Here is a 16,916-nt window from a genome sequence, read left to right on the forward strand (position 1 = left end):
ATCACCTGCAGACCCGGGCATCTCTTTTGTGGGACGACCCGTCAGTATACCTACAGATATAACTCTGTTAGTCGGTTTCTTCGCCGAACTCTATAAAAGTTCGTTCAAGCACTTACTAAAAATGTCACGTTGAAGCCTCTTATTCTCCTTTACGGAGTCAGCAAGCTGGGCCCGAACATCTTTCAGTTCAACACTCAGCCGGATATTGGCATCTTGGAGATCGTTTTTCTCCTGCCTAACCTTCTTAAGCACGTGCTCGCCAGCCTTTAGCTGTCATTGAGCATGTTGCTTATCGCCTCATACGACCTCCGGATTCACTCTGGGGTCATCTGCGGAATCTATTGTTAGATTTGCATGCATGTCGCATACTACCTGGTACATGTCATTCTTTGCAATAGAAACAAGTGTTACTAGATGCGGCCCTCTCGGACTCCTTCACTGCGGCAACTGCGGCCTGAAGCTGGGCTTTGCACTCCTCCAGCTCTAGAGACAACTGTGTATTCTTCTCCGTAAGAACCTACACAAATAATGATCCTTAAATCAGTTGTGTCAACTGTTTCAAGTCTCAGGGGCTACTGATATACATAATTATTAGATTTTCTTACCCCTATATCCTTTACATACTGGTCCGTGGCCCTGGCAAGACCATTTTGAGCAGCTCGGATGTACGCGTCTCCTGAGTTGAGGGCATCGAATGCCTCTTGGGAGAAACAAGCGTCACGGAGTACGGCCCGACGACGCCTGTGATTCATGGCGCTCTCCACTTCGGAATTCGTAGGAGACAACCTTTCCGCATCCTCTGTAGGAGGAACATCCGGTGTTGGCCCCATGTTAGCGTCCGCCTCTAAGTCCGGCTCTGGAGCCCGACTGGTGGAGGCGTGGCCGGCAACCCTCCGGATATAGTCCGGCGAGCGTTTTTCCTACTAGGAAACATGGGCGTTATTATATTTTAAAAGACGACAACCACGGAGCGGGTTGTTTTTTATACCTCTGCGACGGCGTCTCAGTCCTGACCGCCTTCCTTTTAAGCCTACCCGGCTTCGGTGCCCCTTGTTGGTCAGTCACTGCGGGTTCGGCATGGCGTCCCGAGGGCCTTCCCTGTAAGACAACATATGTGTGCGGTAGGTGAAGTGCAGAAAAAGGGATCATTCTCGGAAGTTGGGACTCCGGTTTCACTTACATGCGATGCAGGGAGTAGTCCAGGATAATCGGCTATGATGGCCACCACGGCACCGTCGCAGCTTAATTGATAGAACGTCCTGTCAATAAGCTCCACAAATGTGTCCGGATCTTCATCGAGTCCGGGGTCGAGGGCCCGGTCAGGGTCCTCTGGTTGTGGAGGCGGGCTGTGGACCTCCCTCACAGCTTTTCGCAGTTCCTGCTATGAAATGGCAAGGTAAATACTTATGACAAGGAATGCACGAAGGTTTGGAGTAAAAAGTAGCAGCTCACCCAGCTTGGGGGGTTGTACATGGAGAATCCATCCCGTGGCTTAATGCGGTTGAACTCCTCTTCCTCTCCATTGTACAAATCAGACAGAATTTTCGCTAGAGCAGCGACTGAGTACGGTCCCTTACGACCGCAGCGGGTGGCATCGTCTTCTCCATTGAAGTGCCACATGGGTTATCCCCGATATTGATGTGGCTGCACCTCCCGGATTATACATATTGACATAACCTCGGTTATTGTCAATCCTGATTTGGCCAACGTCTTTATACGGCCCATCAGGTAAAAGACTTCACCGTTATGTTCCTCCTGGGGGCTCCGAGGGCGCCAGCTGCGGCGTTTCTTCAAGGGAGCGTTGTTGAACTCAGGAAGGCCCATCCGAATAGGTTCCGGAAGGGGGACGTCCTCCATATAAAACCACTCCGAAGGCCAGTCTTCGGAGGTTTTCTTCGGAGTACCGGACAGGTATCCGGTCCCGGCGATGCGCCATATTTCGGCTCCGCCCACTTGATATATTGACCCCTCCTGTGTACGGGGTACGAGGCAGAATAGCCTCTTCCATAGCTCAAAATGATCTTCGCAGCCCAAAAACAGCTCGCAAAGGGCGACATAACCAGCGATGTGTAATATGGAGGTGGAGGTAAAATTATGCAGCTGGAGGCCGTAGAACTCCAGGAGCCCGCGGAGGAACGGATGGATTGGAAATCCGAGCCCCCTTAATAAGTAAGGGACAAGGCATACCCGCTCCCCCATGGATGGGTTGGGAAAGCTCTCTGCTTGCTCCCCGCCATTGTAGGTGGCGAGTCCGGCTCGAACGGGGACCATATACGCTGGAGGGAGGAATCCCTGGGTCTGTAACTCTACTAATTGGCTGTGAGGGACGGAACACTTCTTCCAATTGCCTGGCTTAGGGCTACGGGAGCGAGAGGAGGAGCTGCGATGGCCGGCCATGATGGGATGGACTTTTCTAGGCGCGCTCCGATGGATACTCGCTGTGGGAGGACAGTGTGATCTGGATCTGAGGATCCCCGCCTCTTTAAATAGACAATTTACTTACATGGTTAGGGTGGCAAGTGTAAAAATGCCCCGACTTCTCGCATTTGCTCGACACGTGGAGGATAGCCATTATTAGGCGCATAAGCCAAGGACTGCAACATTCATGGGAAGCCGGACACTACTTAACAGGTACTCGGAATTTGGAGAAGAACCCGCCTTGCAATGCCGAAGACAATCTGCACGCTGGACTCATCGTCATTGAAGCCTGGTTCGGGGGCTACTAAGGGAGTCATGGATTAGGGGGTCCTCGGACAGCCGGACTACATTCTTTGGCCTGACTATTGGACTATGAAGATACAAGATTGAAGACTTCGTCTCGTGTCCGGGTGGGACTCTCCTTGTCGTGGAAGGCAAGCTTGGCAATTCGGATCTGTAGATCTCCTCACTTGTAACCGACTCTGTGTAACCCTAGCCCCCTCCGGTGTCTATATAAACCAGAGGGTTTAGTCCATAGGACAACAACAATCATAACCATAGGCTAGCTTCTAGGGTTTAGCCTCTACGATCTCGTGGTAGATCAACTCTTGTAATACTCATATCATCAAGATCAATCAAGCAGGAAGTAGGGTATTACCTCCATCGAGAGGGCCCGAACCTGGGTAAACATTGTGTCCCCCGCCTCCTGTTACCATCCGCCTTATACGCACAGTTCGGGACCCCCTACCCGAGATCCGCCGGTTTTGACACTGACACTCGTCAACTTCTCCAACAAGGTGTACGAGCCGAAGGATGAGCACATGGAGGCATACCTCACGGAGGTACGCAAAATGGAGAAGCAGTTTGATGTCTACTACGCAACCTTCTTCTTGTAGACGTTGTTGGGCCTCCAAGTGCAGAGGTTTGTAGGACAGTAGCAAATTTCCCTCAAGTGGATGACCTAAGGTTTATCAATCCGTGGGAGGCATAGGATGAAGATGGTCTCTCTCAAGCAACCCTGCAACCAAATAACAAAGAGTCTCTTGTGTCCCCAACACACCCAATACAATGGTAAATTGTATAGGTGCACTAGTTCGGCGAAGAGATGGTGATACAAGTGCAATATGGATGGTAGATATAGGTTTTTGTAATCTGAAAATATAAAAACAGCAAGGTAACTAATGATAAAAGTGTGCACAAACGGTATTGCAGTGCTAGGAAACAAGGCCTAGGGTTCATACTTTCACTAGTGCAAGTTCTCAACAATAATAACATAATTGGATCATATAACTAGCCCTCAACATGCAACAAAGAGTCACTCCAAAGTCACTAATAGCGGAGAACAAACGAAGAGATTATTGTAGGGTACGAAACCACCTCAAAGTTTGTCACAACCCTAGAATCTGATTGCAAATAGTTGCAACAGCCTCCATGCATCATGTCTAGATTTATTTGAAACTTGAAATGGGGATGACCAAACCCTAGCACCAATTTATTTCAAACAAGATCAACCTAAAATAATTCTCAATGATTCCAAAGTGCCCTTCAAAAATGTTCAGGATTATGGGAAGTGATTAAAAGCTCCTCCATAAATATTGTACATTTTTACATGACATTTGTGGACTTTGAGTTAACTCCTAAATATTTGAATTGGAGTTATAAATTCCTCTAAATATATTTATAACTCCAGTAATTCTGAAAAATAATGTGGGGATTTGGATTAGTTCATCTTACACCCACAAGAATTTCCAGAAGCAACTAAAATGATTTAGTGTTGGAACTAAATCAAAACAAACAGAACAAATTAGAAAACAAAACAGAAATAGGAAAAGACAGAGAGGAGAGGAATCTCACCTGGGCCTTACCTGGCAGAAGTGGCCCAGACCACCACCGCTTCCCCCTCTGTCGTCTTCCTCCCTGCGCCAGTCGGACACCGCGCGTGGCCGACGCGCGCGAGCACGCGCCCAGCCACCTCCTGCCTCCTTACCGCTACTGGAGACGGCCCCGAGCGCCACACACCCACCCTGGAAACCCCTCGACCCTCTCTCGCTCTCCCAGTGTCCCTCCCCCTCGCTACTCTGCTTTCTCGTCCCATGGCCGAGCATGCCACCGCCATCGACGCCGATGGCCACGGCGAGAGCCACTGCCCCGCCTCCCCGTCGTGTGCAGAAGGACCGCATCGTTCCCCTCTTCATCCTCACCAAGCCACGCTTCACCAGAAGCTCTGCATCGCCTTCACGGCGTCGTCTTCGTCCTCAGATCGCCGGAGATCGCTGTCATTGATGCGCCACCTCCAGAGCTGTCCTGACCATGCCGAGCCTTCCGTGGCAAACACCATGAGCCACTCCCCCTTCCACCCCAGCTCCCGTTGTCGTTTGCATGCCGTAGCACCGTTCCCGCCGTGACCGGAGCTCAGCCCGCCCGGCTTTGTCGCTGCCGTGGCCTGAGCTCGAACCACCGGCACCCTTGCACCGCATCGCGCTTCTGGTGCCTTCAGTAGGCCACCTAGCCCCTCTACGCGCTCGCCTGATAGCTCTAGCGCCACGCTCGCACGAAGCCGAGCTCCGGCCGACGCCTCGCTCGCCACCGTCGCCAACACCAGCCACCCCAGCACCCGCCGTTGCCACTGTCCGACGCGCCTCGTCACGCCGGTCCCACAGAACCCGTCCGCACGACCTCTCGTCACCGGAAACGGCCGGACGAGGACCTCCGCCATGCCCTGCTTAGCGCCGGCGGCAAATGGTCGGTTAGCCGACGTGGCCGTCATTAGATTAGGGGCTAACTTACCCTTTTGGATTAACTTTAGGCACTGAAAGTGGGCTCCACTTTGTTAGGTTACTGGTTAACCAAAATAATTAGGTTAATTAATAAAATAAGTGGACCCACGCGTTAGCATTGACCCTGCTGACGTGGCCGTTGACCAGGCCCACCTGTCTGCGACCCTAACCAGCCCTGAGTCACTGACCAGTGGGCCCCACTGGTCAGATTTGACCCGGACCAGCCCTGTTGACTTGCTGACTTCATCATGACGTTAGGCTGATGCAGTAATTATTTTCTGGAATTTTGAAATAAATCAGAAATGATTTATTATTTTCAGAAAATACCCAAAACTTCTAAAAATCATATAAAATCAATCGTAGCTCAGAATGAAATAAATTATATATGGAAAATGATCAGCAAAATATGAAGAACCTGTTTATGGCAATCTCATGCATGTTTGAACAACTTACAACCACTATATATGACAATTTGAATTAATTCTATTTGGAACGCCTCATGTGGAGTTCAAATTTGAATCTAGTGTTCGAACCAACCCCATTTAAATCGTTGCTAGCTGCATTAGCTCAAATCACAGCATATTACCATGTCACATTCATGCATCATATTGTTGCATTGCATTGATGGTGTTTCCTCTCTGTTGCCGGTGTTGTTCCCCCTCGGTAGACGTTGTTCCAATGTTGTGATCGTTGGCACTGATGAAGACTCAATGCTATCTTCAGAAGTGACAGGCAAGCAAAACCCCCTTGTTCATTCCGATACAATCCCACTCTCTCGCTCCTACTCTCTTTTACTGCATTAGGACGACAACGATTCAACTGTTACATGATGCGGTAGTTGAACCCCTTTTCCTCTGCATGACCTGTCATTGCCACAGTAAATAGATGAAACCCTCTAGGATGAGTAGGAGTTGTTTGAGCTCTGATGTGCCTACTCATTCATGCTTTTTTGTCATGCCTGCTACTGCTTAGTGATGAACATGTCCTACTGTGTGTGAGCTAAGTGTGTGAACACGATTTGGTAAAGGTAGCGGTGAGAGGCCATCTAGGAGTACATGGTGGGTTGTCTCATTGAAACTGTCCTCAGGAACTGAGTTCTGTGTTTGTGATCCATGAACAGCTACTACCACACATTGGGCCCCGAAATATGACCCTGCTCGACTTATTAACCGCCCTGTCCTCTGTCCAGGAGTTGCAACTAGTTTCTGGTGTTTGTAGGATATGTGTTGGAGGCCATGCGTAGCGCTGACCCTAGGGTGGGCTATGATGCGGTAGATACATCGTGGCACGGTGTACTGGGCGCCCGTTTGGTGTCTCGGCACCCCTGCACACATCGTTTGGGGCTGTGAGCGAAACCCCGGCCGGATCTCCTCGCGGATGGAACCAGAATAGGCGATAAACCTGGACTAGAGACTTGTGTGGTTTGTCAGGTCGTGGTCTACACCCATGTCGGCTTTCGCTTGAAGTCTGCCGAGCACATGTCGTGTGCAGACGCTAAGTGGTGGAAACATGTGCGAAGAAGTACACCCCTGCAGGCTTATAACTGATCTATTCGAATAGCCACGTCCGCGGTAAAGGACCTCTGGGTTGCCTGTACAGTTCGTAGACAAGTGAAAGTGGATACTCTAAAATTCGCAAGATAAGCGTGAGTGCTATGGATGGCCATCTCGTAGGGAGACGGAAGCGGATCCATAGTGGTGTATTGATTGGTGAATATGTGGACTCGTGTGCGCCACCTCAAAAGAGTTACTTGCAGTCGTAGTTCAGGTTAGCCACTGAGTCAAAGCTGGCTTGCTGCAGTTAAACTGCACCACCCCCTTTATTGATACCGATGCATATGTAGATAGTTCTGATGTAAGTCTTGCTGGGTACATTTGTACTCATGTTTGCCTATTTTATGTTTTGCAGAGAGACTTCAGTCTCGCTATTAGTTCCGCGTGGACTTCGACGTTTAGCTTGTTACCTCAGCTACGATTTTGTGCCCTCAGCAGGATCTTGTAGATAGTCAGGCTTCTCAGCCTTTTTCATTTGTAGTTGTCTGTACTCAGACAAGTTAAGCTTCCGCATGTGCTTGTTGCTTGTATGCTCTGTATGTTGGGTCATGAGACCCATGTCTGTAATACTTGGCTCCTCGGAGCCTAATGAATAAATACTCTGAGTCATAGAGTCTTGTTGTGATGCCATGTTGTATTTGCACATATCGAGCATATTGTGTGTATGATTGAAATGCTTGGTATGTGTGGGATCCGACAATCTAGTTGTTTATCCTTGGTAGCTTCTCTTATGGGGAAATGTAGTCTGGTGCTTCCACTGAGCCTTGGTAGTCTGTAACAGCCCGATTTACCGGAGTCCTGCTAGCCCAGCACTACTGCTCCGGAACACAAAGACTGGGCGGCATGTGTCCTTCTTCGATCCTGTGTCTGTCCCTTCGGGGAAATGTCACGCGGTGTCTTTCGGAGTCCTGTTAGCCTGCTACAGCCCGGATCCCCGGAGTCCTGCTAGCCCAGTTGCTACAGCCCGAATTCACTCGCTGATGACCGACACGTTCGTTGCTGGGTCATGTATGCCTGTCCCTGTAAGTTAGTGCCACTTTGGGTTTACGACTAGTCATGTCGGCCCAGGTTCTCTGTCATATGGATGCTAGCAACACTATCATATACGTGAGCCAAAAGGCGCAAACGGTCCCGGGCCAGGTAAGGTGGCACCCGTGGGAATACCGTGTGTGAGGCCGCAAAGTGATATGATGTGTTACATGCTAGATCAGTGTGACTTAGGATCGCGGTCCTGACAGCTTTGGTATTAGAGCCTGACTGCCTTTAGAATTACCAAGCCAAACTAGTCGAAGTTGAGTCTAGAAATGCTTTAGTTATATGTAGGGGAATTGATTGTGGGATGGAACGTAAGGCTCTTTTACTCCTTATACCTCATGCCCTTTGATCTGAGTCATCTTGTCTTTCCTACGGGGATTTCGAACTAGGCCTTCTCATCTATCTATCAGGATGACGTGTTACTAATCCATAGACTTATAAGATTGTTGGATTTAAGCCCCAGTTCAGTTTCTACTACTTCCGTATGTTCATGGCTGGCCTCAGAACCATGATATTGTGATGTTGAGTGATTGTGCCACCATTTTTCAGGATGTCTCAAATCTCTTTGAGCATTTACAGCCGTTATGCTGTCCGAGCTATCCCAGGTTTCTAGATAGTCTGATGCATTTGCAACTCCCTTCTTTCCGTTCCCGATCTTTGGGCCAGATTAACCACAGTAACCGGTCTGTTAAGGTACTCCATTGCCTTGACATATATGTTGGAGCTAGTATTATGACCCTAGGCATCCTAGAGAACCACCAAGTAATCTAGCAATGCTTTATATTCCTAGTGTGATGATTCTGGCCATCATTCTCGAAAGCATCCCGTGATGCCTGAGGGAGTCCTGGATTAGGGGGTCCTCGGACAGCCAGACTATATCCTTCGGCCGGACTGTTGGACTATGAAGATACAAGATTGAAGACTTTGTCCCGTGTCTGGATGGGACTCTCCTTGGCATGGAAGGCAAGCTTGGCGATACGGATATGTAGATCTCCTCCCTTGTAACCGACTCTATGTAACCCTAGCCCCCTCCGGTGTCTATATAAACCGGAGGGTTTAGTCCGTAGGACAACAACAATCATACCATAGGCTAGCTTCTAGGGTTTAGCCTCTACGATCTCGTGGTAGATCAACTCTTGTAATACTCATATCATCAAGATCAATCAAGTAGGAAGTAGGGTATTACCTCCATCGGGAGGGCCCGAACCTGGGTAAATATTGTGTCCCCCGCCTCCTATTACCATCCGCCTTAGACGCACAGTTCGGGACCCCCTACCCGAGATCCGCTGGTTTTGACACCGACATTGGTGCTTTCATTGAGAGTTCCATTGTGCCGTCATCATAAGGCCGGATGGCTCGCCTTGTTGTCAAGGACAACATCACCTCTGGGGGAGCCCTGGCAGTAGGCCAAACTCTCCGACTAGGCGGTTTCGTCTTGACCGCCTGTTCGGCCGCTGCGCCGACGATGACTTCTCGGGTCATCGAAAACAGCCTCCACGTGAGCTCGGGACTCGCCGAGCAGTTGGATCCAATGGAACTCTCTTCTTTGAACGAGCTCTTGGAGCATCGCCGCTTTGGGAGTCGCTACAGACTATGATCGGATCGGGCTTAAACCCGACCAAAGGGAGATTAACTCCCCGCCGGTCACCCATCAGATAGCGGTGGTGGAGGAGCAATGCGGCGATTCTTCCTCTATCTTGAGGGAAAACTATGTCCGGATTCCCGAGCTCCCTGAGCCGGATACCCGTCTACAGGAGGACATAGCCCAAACCCTAAACCTAGAATCAGGCAGCGGGCCAGACCTATCGGGCAACATCCCGGAGCCCGAACTTCCAAGATCGGAAACTCCTCCGCCCCTGGGTCTCTGATCGGGTCAAGGTTCGGACTTAAATCCACCCACCCACCTAGATATAAACGATCTTTCCCACATTAGACAAGAGCCCGAGGAGACAGTACACCACTATTGGGCCAGATTCCTCCTTGTAATGAACAAGGTCAAGGACTGTCACGAGGAAGACGCAATTTCATTCTTTTGCAATAATTGCACGGACAAGGGAATCCTCAACGCCATAAGTCGCCATGACATAGCGCACTTCGCTGACTTGGCGGCCATAGTACGGAAGTACTGTGCGATGGAAAGCGCCTGGAAAACCCAAACAAAAATTTGGGATGCTCCGGCTCTGACAAAACCCCCAGTCCGAACTAAAAGGGTGCACTCTCGTAAGTCACCCGACCCAATTACAAAGAAGCAAAAGCCCACTACAGGGCGTGGATCCGTATTGGAGGGATGGCTTAATGGGCCATGCAAAATTCACAGTACAACGGATACCATACCAACACACAGCCTTAGAGCATGTTGGGTACTCCGGCAGGTGGCCAAGAGCGGTGAGGATCTCCTCATTAAAAATACCACAGAGCACCATCCCATGGATAACAACAATACAGTATTGACAACCTTCAAGACCTTCGCCTCAAATAATAGGCGTAAGCGAGCACTCCGCAGCCTTGCCGAAGCCTGCCACGTGGCAACAATAAATCCATGGAGCGATACGGCTATCACCTTCAATGCCAGTGACGAACCTAAATTCCGAACAGTCCGAGCACTAGCCGCTTTGGTCCTTAGTCCAATTGTGGACGGCTTTCGGCTTAATAAAGTACTCATGCACGGCGGCAGCGAATTAAACCTCATCTATGAGGAGACTCTTCAAAAAATGGAAATAGACAGAAACCGCATTGAGCAAAGTAGCACGGCCTTCAGAGGAATTATCCCTAGTCGGGAGGCACGATGCGCTGGGAAAATCACACTAGATGTGGTATTCGGCACGCCGGAGAATTATAGGTCCAAAGAAATCACATTCCAAGTGCCCCCGTTCAGTAGCGGATACCACGCCCTTCTAGGGCGGGAGGCATTCACGACCTTCCAAGCCATACCCCATTACGGGTACATGAAGCTCAAAATGCCGGGGCCCAATGGAATAATCACTCTAGCTAGTGATCCGGACATAGCACTCCGTGTTGAAAAAAAAACAGCTGCACTGGCCCTCAAGGCATTATCCGAAGCCCTTGCGGCCGAGGAATTAACTGCGCTGCCCTCCATAGTGGACAAGAACGACGTGATACTCGACAAAATATCCAAGTCCACCTCTCTTAAACCAGCGGATGAAATAGTCAAATTCCAAGTCCACCCAACGGACCCTACACAAACAGCATCCATCGGGGCACAGTTAAACCCTGCTATAGATGCCGCACTACGGGAGTTCCTGCACGAGAATTGGGACATATTCGCCTGGCATCCTTTAGACATGCCAGAAATCCCACGCAGGCTGGCCGAGCATAGCCTTAACATCCTAAAGGGATTCAAGCCGGTCAAGCAGACTCTTCGGTGTTTCTCTGAACCTAAGCAACAAGCCATGGGAGAGGAGCTAGCCAAGTTACTGGAGGCCGGATTCATTCGAGAAATAAAACATCCGGACTGGCTAGCAAACCTGGTGATGGTACCAAAGAAGGATAAATCCTGGCGCCTATGTGTTGATTTTAAGGACCTTAACAAGGCTTGCCCCAAGGATCCCTTCCCCCTCCCCCGCATCGATCAAATTATCGACGCTACTGCAGGACACGTCTCATTGTGTTTCCTCGACGCATACTCCGGATACCATCAAATTAAGATGGCGGAGTCTGACCAAGCCGCAACAGCATTTATCACCCCATACGGCCCCTTATGTTTTAACACCATGCCTTTCGGGCTTAAGAACGCTGGTGCAATGTATCAACGCATGATTCAGACATGCCTGGAAAAACAGATCGGAAAAACAGTGGAGGCATACGTAGACGATGTGGTCGTTAAAACCAGACACGTCGAATCCTTAATAGACGACTTGAGGCTCACGTTCGACAATCTCCGAACATATGACATCAAGCTCAATCCAGAAAAATGCGTTTTCGGCATGCCCGCCGGAAAGCTCCTGGGCTTCATTGTCTCCAGTAGAGGAATTGAAGCAAATCCGGCTAAAATCCGAGCTCTGTCACAGTTGGCTATCCCAACTGACCTCAAGCAAATCCAGAAATTAACTGGATGCGTGGCGGCCTTAAGCTGTGTTATCTCCCGATTAGGAGAAAAGGCACTACCCCTTTATCGCCTTCTTCGGCGCACCGAACACTTCGAGTGGACGGATGCGGCCACGGCCGGATTGGAAGAAATAAAAGCCATCCTGGCCACCAACCCAATCTTGGCCGCGCCAAATGTCGGAGAACCAATGCTGTTATATATAGCGGCAACTCACCAAGTTGTAAGCGCGGTGCTCGTCGTCGAACGAGAGACGGACGGACATAAATTCCCACTTCAAAAGTCGGTATACTATGTATCCACTGTCCTCACTCCATGCAAATCACGGTACCCACATTATCAAAAGATAGCATACGCAGTATTTATGGCATCCCGGAAATTACGACACTACTTTCAAGAGTGTTCAATTACGGTGGCCTCGGAAGTACCACTCAACGACATAATAAACAACCGCGATACCACGGGCCGGATTGCCAAATGGGCTATAGAGCTCCTCCCGTTCGACATAACATATAGACCACGGCGAGCCATTAAGTCGCAAGTACTGGCCGATTTTGTCGCCGAGTGGACACAAGCCGAACTGCCTAAAGAATACGGCGCGTACTCCAATTGGATCATGCACATCGACGGCTCTAAAATGCTGGCTGGTCTGGGGGCTGGCGTCGTCCTGACGTCCCCCACCGGAGATACAGTCCAATACGTACTCCAAATACTATACACAGACTCCAACAACGCAGCCGAATACGAGGCCCTGTTACATGGTCTCCCGATGGCAGTTTCCATGGGCATTCAACGCCTAGAGGTGCGTGGGGACTCGAACCTTGCAATATCTCAAATAAATGGAGACTTCGACGCTAAGGATCCGAAAATGGCGGCTTATCGCAACGCCGTCCTCAAAATGTCAGCTCGGTTCGAGGGGCTTGAATTCCACCATGTGGCTCAGGAAAACAATCAGGCGGCGGATATCCTCGCCCGTCTTGGCGCTAAGCGCGACCCTGTCCCACCTAACATCTTCTTGGAAAGGTTGTTTAAGCCATCCATGGTATGGGAAGGGTACACCGGTAACAATAGTCCAGACCCGGCCACAACACCAGATACCGAACACTCTGACACAATCGGAGGCTCTGCCACCGAAATAACACCTTCAACCCACGTGATAATGGCCGTCATCGCCCCGTGGACAGAACCATTCCTGGCCTACCTAACCAGGCAGGAACTACCCGAGGACCAAAATGAGGCACGCTGCATAGTGTGGCGGTCTAAAGCCTACAAGGTCCACGAGGGAGAGCTTTATAAGAAAAGCACTACCGGAGTCCTTCAAAGGTGCATCTCCGAACAGCAAGGGCGGAAGCTTTTGGCAGAAATCCATGCTGGACTCGGTGGCCACCACGCCGCAGCCCGGGCCCTTGTAAGCAAGGCCTTCCGTACAGGTTTCTATTGGCCGACGGCCCGAGTAGACGCACATGACCTTGTTCAACGCTGCGTCGGTTGCCGGCTTTTTGCAAACCAAAGCCATATGCCGCCTACCGCTCTCCAAACAATCCCCATGGCCCTTTGCGGTCTGGGGCTTGATATGGTCGGACCCCTCAAAGGGGGAACCCATAAGAAAGATACCTATTGGTCATGGTGGACAAATTCACCAAATGGATAGAAGCCAAACCAGTCAAAACAGCTGAATCCGGACCGGTGATAGACTTCATATCTGGGGTTGTACACCGTTATGGCATCCCGCACAGCATCATCACCGACAACGGCTCGAACTTTACAGCTGATGAGGTGAAACTTTGGTGCAACAACATGGGCATCAAGCTCGATTATGCTTCTGTCTATCACCCGCAAACTAACGGTCAAGTTGAGCGAGAAAATGGTCTTATCATGAGCGGCATTAAACCCAGATTAGTGTAGTCCTTAAAGGAATCAAACACGCACTGGGTAGAGGAGCTCGACTCTATACTATGGGGCTGCGGACCACGCCGAATCGCACTACCGGATACACACCGTTCTTTATGGTGTATGGCGCAGAGGCGGTACTGCCCTGCGACATAATTCATGACTCACCTCGAGTGCGCATGTATGAAGAAAAAGAGGCCGACCTCGATCGGCAGGACAGTTTGGACGCCCTGGAGGAGAAGCGTGACGTGGCAAAAGCCCGTTCCGCATTCTATCAGCAACAGGCTCAAAGGTATCAAAGCAGAGAAGTACGGGCCAAAACTTATAACGTTGGCGAAATCGTTCTACGCCTACCGGAGAAGAAAAAGAACAAGCTCAAGCCCAAATGGGAAGGTCCCTTCATTATTGACTAGGTTCTAACTGGTGGAGCGTACCATCTGCGGGATGCATCGGATAATCGACTCGAGCCAAAGCCATGGAACGCAGCCAGACTCCGAAGGTTCTACGCCTAGTGCCGGACTCTATGTTCGTCTCCTTACCTCCATCAATTTTTTACATATCCGTTATCTGTCTTTTCTCTCTTTCTCTCCTTTTTTCTCTTTTCTTCAAGGCCTTAAAAGGCTAAATTGTGTCTTGACTACACAATCTTGATGCGCTAACCGCACTCATTATACCTGGGGGCTTCTTATACAGAAGCTTAATATAACCATTTCCTGGGCTTTATGCCCCACACATGTGTTATTCTTCCACATGTACCTTTTTTCGCCATTATATGCATCGATATGACTTAAGTTTTGGCCAAGCTGGGTTTCCTGGCTCTTGTGTTTATGCCCTACGTTCCCGTTGATTCGGCTAGGGCATAAGGGGAGCACCTCTGCGATTGTTACTGCCGGGTCAGCTGGATGTATACCTCAGACTGGGTGAAGCCGAAAGCTAGTGTTCTTAAGGGAATACTCGGTCGGTGAACAAAGGATGACTTTTCTTTATTTTAATAGATGCCCCCAGATGTTTATAGCCTGCGTCTCTTTTCGCAGTTCAGACATGCACATTAGGGCATGCATACCCAGGGAAAGGAACCCTTAACGGAACTATTCTCCCTGGAAGATGTTTCTTACTACCCATGTAATATAACATAGCTAGTTGGTTACATGTCTATTCAAGCACTTATGACCCCTACGTCTGGTCTCCACGCGTACCCCGGTTTTTACATAACTGAGCGGGTATTCGGATACACTCCGGACTATTGGGTCCAGAGGTCGAAGCGAAAGGTCCGCCATGACAAATGATTTACAATCCGGCTAGGGACAATATGTGTCACTTGAAGTACACAGTCACTTAGACTGACTAAATTCTTCTTCTATACCATCCAACAGGCTGTCTAGTCTACAATCCTGTGGGGAATACTTTGCGGCTAATTCTACTTCGTCATACACCGAACTGACGGGGATGTCCTTCCCGTCAGGCCCCACAGGTCCGACCTCGGCCATGTGGTTAGGGTCAGCCTTGGTATACCGCGTCTTCACCATGGCCCAGGCTTCCCTCGCACCTTGTCGGCAGGCTGATATCTTCCATAATCGGAAGCAACGCCGTGCTCCCTTGAGCTTTTGTACAAGCTCCCCCATGCCCCTTGGCAGGGAGACGGATGGCTACAAGGCTTGGGCAATGCCCTGCATCACCTGCCGAACTTGTTCGTGCAGTTGTGAGAGCTGTGGCAGAAGATCACCCACGGACCCGGGCATCTCCTCCTCGGGATGACCCGCAGCATACCTGCTGATATAAATCTGTTAGCCAGTCTCTTCGCCGAACTCTTTAAAAGTTCGTTCAAGCACTTACTGAAAATTCCGCGTCGAAGCCTCTTATTCTCCTTTACGGAGTCAGCAAGCTGGGCCCGAACATCCTTCAGTTCCACGCCCAGCTGGATATTGGCATCTTGGAGATTGTTTTTCTCCTGCCTAACCTTTTTAAGCATGCGCTCACCAGCCTTTAGCTGTTATTGGGCATGCAGCTTGTTCCCTATCACGACCTCCGGATTCGCTCCGGAGTCATCTGCAGAATCTATTGTTAGATTTGCACGCATGCCGCATGCTATCTGGTACCTATCATTCTTTGCAATAGAGACAAGTGTTTCTAGAGGGGGCCTTCTCTGACTCCTTCAGCGCGGCAACTGCGGCCAGTAGCTGGGCTTTGCACTCTTCCAGCTCTTGAGACAATTGGGTATTCTTCTCTGTAAGAACCTACACACATAATGATCCTTAAATCAGTTGTGTCAACTGTTTCAAGTCTCAGGGGCTACTGATATATATATAATCATCAGATTTTCTTACCGATATATCCTTTACATACTGGCCTGTGGCTCTGGCAAGACCATTTTGAGCAGCACGGATGTACACATCTCCTGAGTTGAAGGCATCAAACGCCTCTTGGGAGAAACAAGCGTCACGGAGTACGGCCCCGCGATGCCTGTGATTCATGGCGCTCTCCACTTCGGAATTTGTAGCGGATAGTCTATCCGCATCCTCTGTAGGAGGAGCATCCGGCGTTCGCCCCGTGTTAGCTTCCGCCTCTATGTCCGGCGCTGGAGCCCGACTGGTGGAGGCATGATCGGTAACCTCTCCGGATATAGTTTGGCGAGCGTTTTTCCTACTAGGAAACGTGGACATTATTATATTTTAAAAGACGACAACCACGGAGCGAGGTTGTGTATCATACCTCTGCGACGGCGTCTCAGTCCTGACCGCCTTCCTTTTTAGCCTACCCGGCTTCGGTGCCCCTTGTTGGCGAGTCGCTGTGGGTTCGACATGGCGTCCCGAGGGCCTTCCCTGTAAGACACCATATTTGTATAGTACGTGAAGTGCATAGAAGGGGATCCTTTTCGGATGTTGGGACTCCGGTTTTACTTACATGCGATGCAGGGAGTAGCCTAGGATAGTCGGCTATGATGGCCACCATGGCATCATCGCAGCTCAATTGATAGAATGTCCTGTCGATCAGCTCCACAAATATGACCGGATCCTCTTCGAGTCCGGGATCGAGGGCCCGGTCGGGGTCCTCCAGTTGTGGAGGCGGGCTGTGGACCTCCCTTACAGCTTTTCGCAGTTCCTGCCATAAAACGGCAAGGTAAGTACTTATGACGAAGAATGCGGCAAGGTTGGGAGTAAAAGGTGACAGCTCACCCAGCTC

The sequence above is a fragment of the Aegilops tauschii genome, chromosome 7 (assembly GCF_002575655.3).
Source record: "Aegilops tauschii subsp. strangulata cultivar AL8/78 chromosome 7, Aet v6.0, whole genome shotgun sequence".
Lineage (NCBI taxonomy): Eukaryota > Viridiplantae > Streptophyta > Magnoliopsida > Poales > Poaceae > Aegilops > Aegilops tauschii.